We start from the raw sequence: 16,972 nt of genomic DNA on the forward strand, positions 1-16,972 counted from the left end.
GCGCGAGGAAACAAATTAGCGCGACACAAAACACAAACAAAAAGCTAAACAAACAAGGAAACCTCCACATCGGGGAGTACCGGATCCACGTAAATCGAGGAATGAACACTCGAGAGCACTAACAACAAGGAAAGAGGAACATCTAACCATCTAAAACATAATAGCAAAGCACATACTGAAATAAACATCGCAATGAACAAAATACATTTCAGAACTAAACAACCAAATAAGTGTGCAGTTCCTCCCAATCGTCAATAGCATCATAAGACCATCGTGGGTCCTAGCCATCCCCCGCGCATAACATCCCAAGCCACTGACCAAATCATCAGTACTATCATAATAGGGATGTCACTACTAAAACATGCAACAATAAAAGCATAAGAAAATCTAACATGCTAGTAGAAAAGCATAAGATAATCCTACAGTAGATAACATCACCTATGACATGCTAGACATCAATAAGCAACAGATATCCTACTAAATCAAATAACATCATCTAATCATATGCTAAACATCATGATAAGAGAATGCGTCAAGTAAACTAACATCATCTAAACATGTCATCCAACCATTGCAATGAAAGCATAAATCACAAGAAAGCATACTCCGAAACTCGAAGTACCAAGTGAAAACATCCAGCAACGGTCGCACTGGGATAAGAGACCGTCTCTATACACCAGTCCCTAGTAGTGGTGAAGGTAGCTATGCCTCCCAACCACGTGGCACCCATAGGTCCACACCCACTGTGCTGATGGAGATAAAGATCCAACCACAAACACACAAAAATCACAACATCCATGGCTAACACTCACGCTAGACAGTATGATGGCTGAACCAAGAACCTAAGACAATGCAAGGAGTACAGGTCTTGGTCAAACACTCAAAAGGCTACTAAGTAGGGGTTGACATCATGGAGAGTCACTTGGCATCGAAAAGCCCAAGCTTGGATCGTGCGTTTCAACTCCTCAACAGAGGGCCCTGCACACACATTTTATTATCTTAAGTTTTATTACCAGTCACACATTTTCTTTAATTATCACTTATTTAAAACTTCCTCTACCAACCCTATGGGACTAAGGTCACCAGGCTGCAAGATAGAAGCCCCCTCCATATGCTACCCTACCCTACCCATGCTCATCCTATGACAAGTGATCATGGGCATGCATACTCCCATCCCAACCCCAATGATCATAACTTCTGAAAGTACCAAGGAAGATCAAGCCTCGCAAGTCACTCGACAAATGTACACGGACATACTTGTGTGTGGTGCACCACCATCACGAAGATCATAACAAAAAGGACAGGAATGAGAACACAATGCAAAGAAAACACCCAACTGAAAGCAACATGGGAAGGATGGATTCTACATGAATCCCAAAGCCAATAAAATCATACATCATGAAATCACTCAATCGGCCTCAATCCGAGAGTATGGATTCTACATGAATCCCAATGATGTAACAAGACCAAAAGTCATGAACTTACTCAACCGGCCTCAATCCGAGAGTATGGATTCTACACGAATCCCAATGTCCATGAAACAAGGCAAAGGTCCAAAAGAAACCATAACGAGTATAAAATCACTCAACCGTACACAACGTCGGGAGTACGGATGCAACACGCATCCCAATACAACATAAAAGTGCAAAAGTGGTCTAACTGATATCCAAACAGATCATCAAGGTCCACGACCCACATTGTGCCAAGAAAACTTGAGAAAATAGGGCGGCACGCAAAATGAGGTAAAAACCCCAAAAATTTGGAAAACTTCAAAATTAAAACCCATTTGGCCTTTGGGTTCAAAAACCCCAAAAATCCAAAAATAATGGAATCAGACACCATATGCAAAAATGGCCAGCATAACGGTGTAAAATTCCAAACCCTCATCCCAAAAAATAGGGAAATGTTCATACCCACCCAACCTGGTAGAACTAGCATACAGAAACGGAGGGGAACACTAGTTCTCAGCCTCCAAACAAATGGCTACCAAAAATAGAAGGAGAAACGGAGCAAAAACAATAAAAAAGGAAATCCCTACCTCACAGCTAAAAGGGCAAAATGGGAATCTGAACCATAAAATAAATATCTCGCAAAAGTAGCTGAAAATTGCAGCAATCCAAGGTTTCCCCGAGCTGGATCCAACGAGCCCAACCTCGCGACGATCCCATGCCCGTAGCTCCCACAACGAACAAAACAGTAAATCCTCATGAAGAGGATTTTGGATTTTACTCTCCAACTTTCCAATTTGAAAGTGAGAAGTGAGGAATTAAATTTCTTTTGGATACTTATTCACTTTTTGGGTGAATAATTGATTAGGGCATTTAACCAGCCAATCCAGTTAAACCCCGAATCGACCCAAACGAAAACAGGATATTCCTATAAATAGGAATTCATCTATGGAAAAGCTACCAAAAATTAAAACAAATCAATTAAAAATCCCAAAAACCCAAAAACACATAAATCTCCTTAATAACTTTCATGACAATGCGAACCTTTAAAAGCACAGACACGCTTACTGGTCTAATCACATAATGCAAATGAGTTCGGATTTAAGAATCACCAAAAGGTTTAAATTAAACATTTAATTAAGGATACATCGACCATACAAGGGTGACATTGGTAAAATATGAACGGCTGAATCACTAACTCCATGTGCCACTGCTAGAGATATACATCATGCACACTAAACAACATGATCAAGTGCAATTGCATATGATAACATAGCCGAAGCAATAAATGCATTAAATCACCTAATTTAACCATTTATTTAATTATATTAAAATAATCTATTTACATCACTCACGTTCGCAAAAGGCATAGCAATGCAGGAATGAAGTAAATAACCATAGCATTAAATCCATCACATATAAAAAATCAGAGGTATGTCCAAATACCAGATAACTAGATATCAACATAAAACACACTGTCATCTCAAAATGGCATCATCATGCAATATGATTAACTGAACAACATAGTAGTCTAATATCTATGATACTAGAATCAAAGAGTAACATTTGACCCTCAGGTCATCTCAAATGTAAAACATCACATAAGAACAGATATCTCTCAGATCAAAATAAGACAAGGTAAATGTCCGGAGCACATAACCAAATAATCCAACAAGAACAATCCATTCTAATTACTTAAGCATTTAATAATGATTGATTACTCTACATTAAAAAGACATTTAAAACACATAAGCAAACACAATCATAAACATGACTAACCACTGCTACAGGAACCCAGTCCAGTGTAGCATGGTAAAAGAACATAGTGTAATCTCTACACACATCTCAGGGTAATCACAGAACAACCTCATGATACCACATCGATCCTGGTAACCACTGGCACAAACCTCAGTGAACCAAAAATCACATCATAATCTCAAAGATCAGTCAAAATCATAATCAAAGCAATTGATAAAGAAACATAAATCCAAACACCTCAACGGTGTAGACCACTCAGGGTCACAATCATGATCCATCACAACAAAAGATCAACAAGGTTGCACCCATTAGGATTACTAACAAAAGTCAAATGGGAGAGGCACTACAGTTTGGTAAGCCAATAGTCAAGCTTCTTTTCAAATTTTACAAGCACAACATTCCACAAATCTACTGGCAAAGCTTGAAAGACAACGAGAATTCCTAGAAAGCAAAAAATCTCCCCAATATAAAATATTTGATTACTTAATTATCTTACCTTTATCCCAACAAAATATTTTTTTTGAACGCTTTGAGCAATACAAATCCATAGATCCCATAGAATATCTACATGCAAGAACCTATCATAGAGAAGAAAAGCCAGAGTAGGCAAGGATTTTGTTTTGAAAATATGGAAGAAGATAATTATTAGACAAAAGACGAAGCAAAAAATATAAAATGGATCAATCCTTATAGAAGGAGATCGTAAAACCTAAAAGGGAAATCCTAAGGGGTAAAAGGTATTTAATAATTAATATATAATTATTAAATAAAAATGCAAGTGCATAAAGGGAACTCTTAAGAATGGAGTAAAACTTAATTAATCAATCTAATTAAATTTATTCTTAACTCTAACACCCAACCTTAAGATGAGAAGCAATGAAATTACAAAAAATTCAAGAAAAGCAAGAAAAATACAATGCTAAAAGCATAAATGGGTAGTTTTTTGTACCTGACAACCACACATCTTGATCTTTCCTTTCTACTACTGGTATGTGTTACATACAAAAACTACCCACATGCTTCTATATAAAATGGAATCCACTATAGGAGTAGAGAAATTGGTAGATACAACAACACCCAATTGAAAAGGTGTGGGAGAAGGCTTGCAATCAAGCATGATGAATCTCTTAAGCATATCAAGAGCATACTTTTTTTGGAGTATGACTATCCCATCTAAAGAGTGAACAACCTATAGGCCCTAAAAATAGTGTAGAAGTCCAAGGTCTTTTATCTCAAACTTCTCTCTCAAAGCCTATTGAGCACTTTGTGATAGGTCAACTATAAGGTGTGCTTTGACATTACTACCTAGGACTCTACTAATCCTAGCCTTGTCAAGATCCTAAGCTCACTTCTAGGAGTTCTCAATCTTTTAAATCCTGGCCTAAGACTTCCCTAACTCAACTCTAAGAGTGAGTTTCATTGTGCTTCACCTTGAGGGGTAAGTATCATTAGGGGTGCTTCAAACCTTTACTTTTCCTTGGATGTCTCCAAGTGCAATCTCACCATATTATCTTCACAAGTGCTATATAAGGGTGTATTCATCACTAAGAAAATTTCTTGTCTCCCAAATGGACCCATTTGAATAAGGAATCTATATTTTTCCAATCAAGTTCAAGTTTTACTATGGTTTTGGCCTATTAGGCCTAAACAAAGGGTTTTCCCCAATTCTTTCTGAAAACACCCAAATAACCCCAAAAACTAACTTTATATTTAGATACCCTTTTTTGAGACCTTGAATATTTTTGTTGTCTTAGGTTCCTATGTCATATTTATAGTGTATTTCTAAAATGTAGGGCTAATATGGCTATTAGGGTTGTTTTTGTGTTGTCCTTTGATTTCTGCTTGGAAATCTACCTAAATGGATTGGACAATGCCTAATCTCTCTACTAGGTGTTTGTAGGATTAATAAGTCTCTAAAACCATGCTTGGTTTTATGCTCTCCCTCTTTTCCTTGCACTTGCACATCAATTTCTCTCTGTCATGCACCTAGTTAAACACACTGGTCTCACCTAAGGCATGAGGTTAAATATAGAAAAATTGCTTTCCTGAGCTCCTCCTTTCAAAAAAAAACCTTCAATGGCTTACCTACCACATTCCTCTAGTTTGTAATGGTTTAAACAATGGAGAAATATGGGGGAGCCATAAAAACAAAAAATTTCTACTCTGCTCCAACAACTAGTCTATTTACAAAACAATTTAAAAAATTGATCTCATGAACTCAAATCAAATTCAATCACTACAACATTTGGGGTCAAATTGCAATGCTGTTATAATTTTTGGTGATTTTCATGTTTTCTTTGCAAATGTCCTCGACGTTGTTGCAATACTAACTTTGGTGTCATAATTACGATGCCCTCACAAGCATAAACAAAAAACAAAAAATATGATAATAATTTTCTTTTTTATTTTGATTGTGGAGAGTTGTGCATGAAAGAGGTGGAGTGAGCAGGTGCAAAAGAGGTGTAGTATTGTGAACATTTTCGTGGCCCTTGTGATTAGTGCATTTGGTTGTTGTACCCTTGTGATCTTTTTATTTCATTGCCATGTCCTTTCTCTATGATTTTATTATTGTGTCATGCCCTTGCTCTATAATTTCATTGTCATATCGTGCCCTTGCTTTATGATTTCATTTTCATGTCATGCCCTTGTGATTTATATGCCCTTGCTCTATGATTTTCTTCTAGGGAAAGAAGAGGTACATATGTAAATGTTCTTTTCCTTTCCTGCTAAACATGTATCTCTTTATATTTTCAAAGACATCTCTTTTAAGGTGCTTATTACATATTATCTATATAATAGAAAAAATGATCCAGCTGTATACATATTCAAAAAATCCAAATAATAAAACAATAAAACTCACTCAACCTATGCTAAGTGACTTACCTCAAGATCCTGCACAAAAGTAATGCAGACTAGGAAAAATGGGTAGAGTTTGCAATAAATTTTACAAAAACATATCATAGCAGATATGTTTATATATTTAAAGAGAACCTTTTTAAGGTGCTTACTACATATTATCTACACAATACAAAAAAAATGATCCAGCTACATGCATTCCAAAATCCAAATAATGAAACAATAAACCTCACTTAGCCATTGCTACATGACTTACCTCAAGATCCTACACAAAAATAATGCAAACAATGAAAAATGGGCAGAGTTCACAAGAAATTTTACAAGAACATATCATAATAGATATTAAAAAACACACAAAATGATTTTTTTACTATACAAACCCTTCCTATTTTCTTGAATAGAAAAATAAATAGAGTTGAAAGAATGAGCTATGCAACATTAGTTCAATTTTATCAACCCTAGACTCTTTTATTAGCTCCACAAAATGTTAGGTTATCTTCTACTTCTAAGATATGCTACATTTTTTGTTTTCTTAAGCCTTTGATTTCCTTGGTCATTTTGGGGTATGGATGAGTTTTTACTCTCTAGCTTATTGATGTTGATCAAGAAACACATTCACTCCAATAGTTTCCTTTCTAATTATGAAAACTAAATTCCACCATTACTAAAAAGAATTGCAATTATCTCAATGTTGAATATAATTGATTCTTGAAAGGCATGTACAGATTAAGTCTTTTTATTGATTTAATCAAAGGAGAAATAGAATGTAGCTGGTTGATATCCGAGATAAGAGAAGGCTTAGATTACTCATGGGTTGAGCACCATAACCCAAATTCTTATATGATTATCTGAAACAAAGAGATCTAATGGTAGTAGCTTTTGAATTGGGTGTGCATGAATATCCACTAGGTCCATGAACAACAATTCTAGGAGTTGTTTGTGCTTGTCCTGATACTAGTTGGATAGAAAACATGGTATGCCCAATTCAAGGGGATTACTTCCCAAATTAAAAAAAGAAAAAGGTTATTGAATAACAAAAATTTTGTATAGTAAAAACAAGGTCATTGATTTTGGTGTGGACTTACAAAATACAAAAAATGATATTACATTGTAAATAGGGTTGTATTTGATATTATGTTTAATTCATAATTATAGTTAGATACTATATGATTCCCTATTTGAATTTTGTTCACTCTATTTTTTTCTGAAATTTTATGGACCAAGATGTTACTTTGTGCATACTTTGATCATTATAAGTATATATGATGATTGGTTTTTTTAGTATTTTATTAAATAACATCAGACACACAGATTATTTATGTAATTGAACTCCTTTTTGAGTTCTTTATTCATATATTTTCAACCACTTTCCTTAGTGTTATCCTAAGATGATATGGGCTTTTCCATGCATTATAAAAATATGGAGAAAGAAATTGAAAAGTTATTATAGAATAGATAACAATAGAGAAAAAATATAGCTGGGAGAAGCAAGGATTTAGGCTACTTGAAGATGGAGAAATAATTTTTCAATTGAAAATAATTTAAACAATCAGTTATTCCTAGCTAGTAAGATCACATATAGTTTTTCAAGGTGATAAAATTGCATATGCAAATGCATCACTTGCATGTCAAGCATGAAGTGCATTCCCCAACTTATAATGAATGGTTGGATATAAAGGCTCCATACACTAGCCCAACAATGGAAGCCAATGATGTAACCATGCATGTATTTGCACAGTCTCCCTATGAGGATCCTAAGTATCTATTGCTGCTATTAATTTGAGCATTGCCATATGATCCAAAATGTTATGAAGTGCTAAATCTAGTAGTAACTTCTCCCATCTCTCCAAAAAATGTAGCATAGGTTTGGGGTTCCCTGGATCCCAGGATTTTGTAGTAGCTATTCTCATTGCTAGAAGAATAACTTTAATGAAGAGTTGAGTGAAAGGAGTTGAAGAAGAAAGTTCTACTTCTGTGTAAAAGCCATCATCATGAGGCTCATCCCCTTGTAGAAGCCTCTACCATAATGGGAATACCTCTAAACCAAGCAAAGTATGTTGAAGTGGTTGCAAACCTTGAAACACTCTTATAAGCAATGGCAAAGAAAATGTAAATGTAATACATGACAAATTCCAAGGTGATCATAACAAATCCTAATATCTTAATATCTTAAATGCAATAAATTGGAGGGTAAGAATCTTGTGAAAAGTGTGTTTTCTTTAAAGATCCCATGCCAAAAAACTTTGAAAGGAGAAAGTAAATAAAGAATATACACAAAAGCCAAAAAACTATTTAAAATGAACACATATGTGAAACCAAAATTTAATATATTAGGATATGTTACTTTAAGAAAATGTAGATGTTATTTCCAACGTGATCATGATAGAACAAGAAAGAATGTAATTACTGCTATAGTTTGGTCGAACAAAGATGAAGTTTTGACACAATAATGACTCAAGTTTAACACCATTCACTTGCACATGGATAAACCAATAGATGATTAATTTGAAGGAAAAAATAATTTGATTGAAATATGAACTAATGAGGAATCATGTGAGAAACTCCCTAAATGTTCAAGAAAATAAGAAGGCCAAAACAAGAAGAAGAGAGGGACTAACAAGGAGTTGCAAACAAGAGGAATGAAGAGGAAGGGGATAGAGGACAAGGAGCATAGGTGTTTGATCCTTGATAGCTTTCAAATTTACATTATGTTGTAACTCTAGCATAGGTTTTTGATCCTCGATAGCTTTCATTTCAACATTCAAGTTTTCAAGATTGGTCAACACCCTCACTTGCAGAGCTCTCATGTCAAGCACTTTCTGTACTATTTCAACACCATGTTCTTGCCTCTGAGCTAACAATTATTTAGGTGAATTTTCTTGTAAAAATTTCTATATTGTTTCAACACCAAATGTTTCTTTCAAAATTATATGTGCAAATATAAACTTTAAGTACAACATGTCCAATATTTTTCCAGATATACACATTAATTACACCAAATGTTTCTTTCAAAACAATATGCATAGATATAAGCATTAAGTACAACATGTCCAATATTTTTATAGATATACACATTAATTACACCAAATATTTCATTCAAAACCATATGTGTAGATATAAACATTAAGTACAACATGTCCAATATTTTTGCAGATATACACATTAATTACCCCAAATGTTTCTTTCAAAACCATATGTGCAAATATAAACATTAAGTACAAGAAACTCAATAAGGGTGCACGAATAAGTTTTTAAGAAGGATCATGTCAAATAATACAAGGGAGTTTGATCAAAATAGGGAGACAATCGCTAGATTTTTGTCTAACTTTCAAAGAATAGACGATGACAAATGTTATTATCCTTGCAAGAATTGTAACAACTTAAAGACAACAAGAATCAAAATCAAAATAAATAAGAGACATTTTTGGGAGAATGGTCACACCAAAGGGGGGTCTAGAGTAAATCAAATTTATTTGGACCACTGAAGGTCTCATTCAATATAGTGAACATGAAAAAGATCATAGCTACTATATATCACTTTAGAATAATCATTCTACTATATATCAAACTTCCATAATAGAGTTGAACACACACTAAAGACTATTGATTACTAAAACATGACTATTCAACATAAAGATTGATGCAAGGAGGAGGTGTTATACTTGTTGTTCTTACCAAAACTCTATAACTAGGCTTCTTCCAAACCTACCAAACACATTCCATCAGTCCCTTGGGACTCTTCCAAGGCTAGAGACCAAATAGTTGGCCTATTCTTCATGCCACACTCACCTATTCCGAATATCTCTACCTAAACCTTCACTAACTTCAACCATCTCTCACAACACACAAAACCTACACTACCTTACACCCTCCAGGATCTTTCACAACAGAATACCTCAAAACTACTTCTGAAGGCTTAACTCATTGACAATAAAGAGATTTCAAGTATGTATAAGGTTCTACACACCTTGGTGGGCTTCAAACTTCAATTCTTAAAAACATACCCAATTAGTGCTCTTCCTTTTAGCCCTACCTTGGAATTTAGGTAAAAAATCAAACTCTTCCAAATATCTATCAAAACTAAAGGCCAATTCAAATACCCATTACTGAACTCTTTCCAATTCCAAAATCTTAGGTTCTAACTTACTCATTAAGGCACATAACTCGTAGGTTCTAATCTAGGCTAATAGGCCTAAAACCCATATTAGAGCTACCAACTCACCAAATTCTCAAAGAATCCTAAAAAATGAACTTGCATATGCATTTACCATACCAAAAGCTTTCCAACTTCCAACTTGTGGACTCCAAGCTGTTGAGGAGATAATCAAACCATCAAACCCTTTCCTTCAATGAGGGTTTCATGGTTATTTTAAGAAACAAATCTCAAAACTCTATCATCTTGACTGCCAACCCTTCCATTGGATTCTCCAACATCTTATGAGTGGATACAAACCTTCCTTCTCACATACAACTCTAGACAATGTTTGTCATGTTTTTTCTAGAATGTTTCTTTACTATATATTACACATGCAATATCAGATACTTGATGATTCTCAGCCACCTCCAATACAAGAAATAAGGTTATGGTGTTAAACTATTAGATGGAAATCAAAAGAAACCAAGAAAAAATTCTCAACTCTAGTTAGTGGTAATATGTAGTTAAAGAGTTATTTCACTCTAACAAGATACAAAATTTACTATCTAAAACAGTGAATAGTGAGAACTTTAGCAAAACCCAATGATGTTATGCACACCTATAACATTATAAATAAACATAAAATTATTACTACATATAAGGAGCTCAAGAATCACCATAGCCATGAGATATGAGAGAAGATACAAGGACTGTAATTCAAACACTAGTACATCAACAAAATTTCACAAAATAACTGATTTATTATACAAGATTACACACCATGTTTTGTTCATCTTTCTTCTCCACATCTCATCTCTCTATATCTTCTACTTATGATTACATTGTTTTATACAAAAACATGACCTTTCACCTCCTCTATGGGCTTGTCCAAGATGGATGACCTTCAATCTCCCCAAAACTTGTCATTTTGCAAAAATGCTGACAACTTTTTTTTGTTGACAATTTTACATTTTTTTTGCACATTTTTCATTTTATGCTTTCACATGCTTTCTTGGTAAATAGGTGCAAAAGCTTATTATGACCTTTTAACACTACATCTATGGCCTTACATGGTATTTTCCACATTTAGACTCTCTTTGACCCACGTTGCTTAAAACATAAACTTGGTCAACATGACCTTAATTGACCAATTAATAACATGAATTGAAACAACTAGTACACTAACCTATGAAGACTCAAAAACATTATGACTCAAAATTCCAAGGAGATGGTCAAGGTGCTCCTACACCAAAGATATATCAAACTTGCCCGAACATGAAAAATGGAAAGAAATGTCAGTCATAATAGAAACAAAGGCAAATGATAAGAGAAATAGAACAGAAACAAAGGCAAAGTCAGGAAAACCCAACATCTTTTTTGGAAAATGATTATATTGATCAAGACCCTATCACAACACCATCTATCTACCTTCCACAAAACTTATGGTCCCCTTTGAATTCAGTGGCAAAGAATATTATCGCAATTCTACATATTTGTTATTTACAATGTCACTAGAGATTGTAAAGTGTGCATACCTACATTTGCAATTATTGACAATGTTTAAAATTTGAATCATAAATTTAAAGTGGAGAAAGCATGAATGGGTGGCATAGGTGTCATGGTGTTTGAAAGATGGTTATTTGGGAGGTGTTTGAAATGTATTCTCTCTACTTTCTTTGAATTTTGAATGCATGCACCAGGTGTTGGGAATATTACACCATTCTCGTAGTTGTTTTAAGGTTAAATATGATTTTTTTTGAGTTTTTGAAACAATTCATATATTAGGGAGTCCTTTTAGGGTGGTTCCTATAATATAGGATCTGAAAAGGAAAAGCATTATGCTTATTCTTATTAAATAGAGATAAAGAATCAAAGTGTGGTATTATTTGTGTAAAATATTTACATGCTTCCATAATTCTACCCAAAGTCTCACATGGTATCAATATAGCAAAATTATTCCAAGAGAAAAACACAATCAGATAATTTTGGGGGATCTGAGCTGAAGAAGATTTAGACTATTATGGAAAGGCCTCTAATCTAGACAGTTATGGAGTGCATGGTTGATCACTTTATTTCATGTTCACATGAAATAGGTCCTTTTTCTATATGAAGAGTTTATTACACAGATCTTATGAGACATGCTACATGCAATTTGTATCCGCCACTAAAGTAAGAACTTATTCATAACCTATTGTATATTATCTTTGTACTGCATTTTGATTAATTTTTGTGATATAATTTTAATTAACCTCTATTAAATATTAGTTTGATCTGTGTTCTATTCAATGAGCCTTGTCACAAAATACTAATTCAGATATGGAATATACATGCTTGCAGAGTTCAAATCTTAGCAACCATAGGTATAACTACACCAATAGAAGTTGTAACCAAAACCATATGAGAAAGAGGAACCTCCAAGAAAGAGATGAGCATGAAAGATACATGTCTCTGATTGAAACATCAATAGGGAGAGTAGATCAGCAAAAGAAAAGGAGCTCTAGTGACACCATCAACAACAAGAGGAACTTGAACAATGATAGAAGCAACATGAACTATCACAATGGGTTCTTGAATCATGTGATCTTCTACATAATGTTGTGACTTATTCAACATGATTTTAAGATCATACTCACAATATGTTAGTATACATTATTTAGAGGCAAGTGATTCTTGGAAAACACCCCACAAAATCACATTCATTGCTCATTGACTTTAGAGGATACTTATATAGTGCTATGTATTAAATATTTTATTTTGAAATCAGCTATTATAAAAAGATAATAAAAGACAAATATACTTAGAAAAAAATGGTTAAAGTAGACCTTGTTCACTTGAGGATGTTTGCAATATTAGGTAAACATGTAGGAGAGCAAATGGAGTGTACTTCAGAAGGAGGAAATTTGTGCTACATGAATGAAGTTGCACCACATTGAAAGGACCTTATAAAAGCAATGTTAAACAATAAAAAGGCATGGTAAATCCCTTGGGAGATGTGCAGATAAGTAAATACAACACAATATCTCATCATGTATCAAGACATGAGATATAATATTGAATGATACCACAAGGAAAAAATTTGAAGAACATGTTAAAATAATAATAATTTTTTCTTCTTTGTTAGAGATACATTTTACTATGTTGATCATACACATACACTATTTAGTGCAAGTCATGCAATTTCCTCTTTGGCCCCTCTCATGGAGATCTTCTAAGTTGTCTGATTAATACTACTTCTACTTAAGTGTTTCATAGATAGTTTTTCATTTATATTTCCTTTTTATATTATTGTAGATAAGAAGCCCAACATCATGATTAATTTTCCATGTAGGCAGCCATGGATTTAACATACATTTTGTATGTAGCATTAATTTATTGAGGACTTGACATGAAAATAGGTGGCCACTTAGAAACATTTGGAAGTGGTCTGCCTATTTTCATGTGAATTCCTCAATAAACTAATGTTACGCACAAAATGTATGTTGAGACCATGGATTCCTACATGGAGAAATAATCACAAAATTGGGATTCTTATCTATAGTAATATAAAAAGAAAATGGAAATGCAACACTATCTATGAAACACTTGAGAAAAAGTAGTATCAATCAAATAACTTAGAAGAATGTCAAATACAATCTCTATGAGAGGGGCCAAAGAGGAAACTGCATGACCTGTGCTAAATAGTGTACGCATGTGATCAACATAGTAAAATTTATTTCTAACAAAGAAGATATTTTTTAAAAATATATCAGTAGGCCCTCACAATTGTGACGATCAGGTCTAACAAAACATCATTGGAACAAGAGCACTACTGTCACACTTGTGATAGGTAAAGATGATAGAGAGTCATTGCACCCATGGCACTGGTGCCACATACTATCATGGTTATGAAGACCATTCTAACACTTGACTTTCATCCATATAGCATGACCATTGCTATTAGGATGGCAAAGTGAAACTGTTTGATATTGTAATTGTGATGTTGGCATGTCACAATTATGACAATATCATAGTGACCTATTGGTCCTTCATTCTACCAAATTGTGATGACTTTTGGCATCATAGTTATGATAGATGAGGTTTCTATTACAATGTCCAATGCCAAAAGTTTGATGCTCATCTGATGGGATCCAATTCTTAGAATTAGAGCTTGGGTGACAGTAGTGAGTATTGAACAAAAAGTGATTAGAACTAAAAAAACCACACAAATACAACACTAACTCCTATTCAATCCATAAAATCACATTTAAACTCAATGCAACATGACTGTGATTGCAAATCAAAACACTAAGCTTCTATTTCACTTCAAAATTACATTACATCACTCTCTACCTTAGGAAAATGGGATCCTAGATATTTAAAGATGCCTTACCTTTGATTTGAGGCCATTATGGAAACTATCCATAATGATGCTTCTAAAGGAATCCAATGTTGCAAATGTTGTCATGCAACTTTTAAAAGTTGCAAAATATTGTCAAGCAACATTGTGACAACTTTTACATCTTCTTGCAAAATTAAAGCTAAGGGTCTCTAATTGACCTAGAATAATGTAGAAACATCCTAAGAACTATTTTAAGCATATTTATACCATTTCCCAAGCCTTGAAGGATTTAAGACCCATTTCCCCCAATTTAGGCCTAATCTAGCACTAACAACTAGTAAAGCATTTAAACAACTCGGTTAGATTGAGCTTAGTCTAATCCACCTAGGAACACACAAGAAAAACCTCATAAGGTCAAAAATAACACTACTAACTTGAATAAGATTAGTACAAGCCAAAATTGTAACTAGTTTTAGGGATGAGCATAGGTGCTCCTACACCATCCTTCCCAAATGAAAAGATTTTAATCCACCCTTAGATTGAGTAAGTTGGCATCCACTCCCAACTTCTTGAATTTAGTCTCCTTGATCCAAGTCTTGTCTATGCCATCCAATTATATTCTTGTAGTAAGTTTTTTGTCTATTTTTTTTATAGGCCCTGGATTCAAGTATCTTCTCTGCACTTTTAGGTGGTGTAGGAGTCAAGTTTAGGTCCTCAGCCTCCTTTATGATCTCTGTAAGACTCTAGCCTAGATCAAGAGAAGAACTCATATAAAGGATCAGATATATAATGTTGAAGATTGGAGACAAACCAACATCCTCAAGGAGCTCAACCTTGTATGCATTAGTACCATATTTGGCCAAAATGGTACATGGCCCTAATATTCTCATCTGCAACTTATTTGGTACTCCCTTCTATAGCCCAGCTTTGTTCAAATGAACTATAACCAGATCTCCTATCTATAATTGAACATCTTTCTTCCTTTCATCTACCTTTTAATTGATCTTTGATATGTTCTCTTATAGATTCCTTCTCACTGTTTCATGCACCTCTTTCATGGAGTGTGCAAATTCTTCAACATAACCACTAGCCTTGGCTCCATCCTTTAGTTCTCTAAGCTCAAATATTCCTCTAGGGTGTAGGCCATACAATATTTCAAAGGGAATCTTGCTAGTAGTCATGTTCATAGTGAAAAATTATGATTCAAACAGAGATTTAGAACTTGGTAAGTAGGGTGAAGGGCACTGGAGTAATTAGGGCATGGAAGAAATAGTTTATAATACATTTTTGCAGAATCTCTAGCTATGAGGGAATTTATCTACTAGGCTCTTATGGCTATGAGTGAGGTTGATAAGAGTCTCATTCTTGTTGGAGCCTCAACTTATGATGGATCTTCTCCTAGGGTGATTTCATAGGAGAAGGAGATAGTTTATGTTAGTGAGCACTCAAAGTTAAATAAATTTAATGGCTTCCTTCCACATAGCTAGGATTGACCTGTGTTGGTTATTCCTCTGGAGGCAGTCATGGAAGATGTGGACTATTTGGCCACACATGCATTGATATGCAAATTTTTCTTGGTATCCAGATTTCCCTGTTGGCTCTAGAAGCCTAGATTCATTGTTCATGGTAGGTGGAAGGTGATATGGATATTATACTAGCTAGTAATAACTACTTTTTGATGGGTTTCTCTTGCATGTCAGATTGGAACTAGGTTTTTGAGGGAGGCCCATATTTTTATGACAATGTGGGTATGTTTGTTAAACCCTGGCATACAAGGTTCAATTCTACTGAGGATCTTCCTTTGAGGGTTCCTATTTGGGTCCATCTGCCATGGGTTCCTTTTGAGTTTTGGCGTAAGGATATCCTTTGAAAAAAATTTGTTGTGCTTGGGAAGCTGACTACTATAGCACATTAATCACTAGATAAAAAGGTTATTTCTTATGCTCGTATTTGTGTTGAAATTGATTTAAATAATCCTTTTCCAGATTCTTTGGAACTTTTCCTAGGCTCTTCTTCTTGGATTCAGTAGCTAGACTATGAATCCCTTCCCTTCCAGTGCCACATTTGTCATGTGCATGGTCATTTATAGTGCCAATGTGCTCAAATCTAAAGGAAATGGTACCCCTAGTGGGTTCCCAGGCCCAACGATGGCTAATGATGGTAAGGGGAATGGTCAAATTGTTAGTACTGGAAAAGGGAATGTTTAGACTCATAGTACTGGTAAAGGGAAATCTTAAATGAATACTTCAAGTCAAGGGTAAGGGTGATCCAATACTATTAGTCCTAATAAGGATGGTTTTATCCCTATTCAAAACTATGCTAAGGGGAGTGGTCAAAAGTGATCTCATCTAGATCAGCAAGTGTACTTAGGATTCAATTGATTTGAGGTGCTCAACAACATGGTCATACAAGAAGGTATTCCTATTGAGGCTCAATGGGTGGTTACTGGCTCAGAGG

This window comes from Cupressus sempervirens, chromosome 2, assembly GCF_028749045.1.
Source record: "Cupressus sempervirens isolate cs-2001-9-10 chromosome 2, ASM2874904v1, whole genome shotgun sequence".
NCBI lineage: Eukaryota > Viridiplantae > Streptophyta > Pinopsida > Cupressales > Cupressaceae > Cupressus > Cupressus sempervirens.